Source organism: Pinus tabuliformis, chromosome 2_1 (genome assembly GCF_031772625.1).
Source record: "Pinus tabuliformis cultivar Carrire ecotype Pingquan chromosome 2_1, CPIR1, whole genome shotgun sequence".
NCBI lineage: Eukaryota > Viridiplantae > Streptophyta > Pinopsida > Pinales > Pinaceae > Pinus > Pinus tabuliformis.
Genome location: NC_142299.1, coordinates 555,228,510 through 555,230,284, shown reverse-complemented (window position 1 = coordinate 555,230,284; position 1,775 = coordinate 555,228,510). Strand labels below are relative to the sequence as shown.

At 34.5% G+C, this 1,775-nt stretch overlaps 1 pseudogene; it reads left to right on the top strand.

The window, feature by feature from the left end:
• Nucleotides 1–278: 278 nt before the first annotated feature.
• On the top strand, nt 279–722 carry LOC149201580 (putative inactive patatin-like protein 9 pseudogene; annotated as a pseudogene).
• Nucleotides 723–1,775: the final 1,053 nt, after the last annotated feature.

Below are 1,775 nucleotides of genomic sequence, written 5' to 3'. Positions count from 1 at the left end.
AATAATGGTCATTTGATTTTATATTAGGGAAAATATGAAAATTCCAAGTTGCACTCTGATAATGGCCACTTACATTTATATAATGGAAACCATGAAACCTTGGAGTATATGAAACTTTGAAAGGGGCCTGTGAAGGGAATATAGTCGTTGAAGGAAGTGGGAGAGGAGTGCCTTGGTTACAAAGGGCGAAAACAACAGAGCTCTTTACACAGTCCAAGAGACAATGTATTTCATTATAGAAAAGGCGAAACACATGTTAATACTAAAATGCCATCATCATGTGGGTTACTGGGCAGGTTAATCCTGTGGCTCAAGGCAGTGGCTGCATCAATATGCAGGGTCTATTGAGAAGTAGAAATGGGCGACTATTAAAATTGAGAGACACAGTGAACATGATTCTGATACCTTGCTACGATTTATGCAGTGGTTCACCATTCCTGTTCGCAGAGGCAAGTGCAAAGCACATGCAGAATTACAAGTTCATTATGTGGGAAGTTTGTCATGTGACCATGTGCTCTCCAGGATTTGAGATGCCTATTCCCGTTAAGTCCATGGATAGGCAAACAACAATTGTGGGAGTAGATGGAGGGTTTGTGATGAACAATCCCACAACAGCGGCCATTAATCATGTGTTGAATAATAAGGTTGACTTTGCATATGTTAATGGGGTGGATGATATTTTGGTGTTGTCCCTAGTAGCGGGAGCAATTGATTGTCCATAAAAAGTGGGGAATAGTGGAATGGGCAAGGCCGATTATGAATATTGTGAGTGAAGAAATCTCAGATATTGTGGATCATGTAGTTAGCATGGCTTTTGGTGACAGAAAGCAACGCATGTATGTTTATCAATGATCGTATGCATGGATGGCATCGAATTCCATTTATATGGTATCATTTTAAGCTCTGCAGCATCGAATTCCATTTATATTGTATCATTTTAAGCTTTGCGGCATCGAATTCCATCTATATATCATTATTTTTTGTCAATTTGATCGTGTGTTTATTTCTTGGTACCGTTTTCATGTCATCCTACGTTGCAGGAGGAGGATGTTAATGTTGATTTCTTAGATGAGCTCAAAGGAAAAAAGAGGAGAGACGAGACTTTAGTATGATACAAATCTTTCAACATCTTTCGCGAGGCAAATTGGAGCTACACGTATGTAATACTTTCCATTCTCATTCAATATTTTCCCCTCAATGGTTGCATGAATTTGCGATGAATCTGGTTTAATCTAGTTTAATAAATGAATTACTTTGCATTTTAATCAGTTTTTAGGTACCTATCGTACTTTGTATTATTCTCTATCTTTCTTCAATTAAATTTATATTAGTTTCATGCTAGCTTAATCAATCCATCATGTTTAACTGCCTTATTTTTTCTTTAGAATTAAAATTTGTTTTTATTTCTATCAACTTAATCGGACTATTTCATTAGTTGATTGAATCCCAACACAATTTTTTCCATAAATTTACCTAGCAACTTAATTACAATTTCCACCTTAACTATTTATTAGATTTAGTTTTATAAATTTCAAAGCTAATTACAAGATCTGTAATATTATTAAACTACATTTCAAATTATTGTTATAATACATATACCAGCCATATCAAATTTTGTAATACAGATATTTGCATTTGCTTTATAGCTTGAGTGTATAAATCTTTTCATACAAATAAACTCACTTAACATCGACTAAATCTCTCCGTAATTCTAGAAGTTAAATCTTGTTATACATCGTGAGCCTATAAATATATATAAATCTCAATGTATGGGA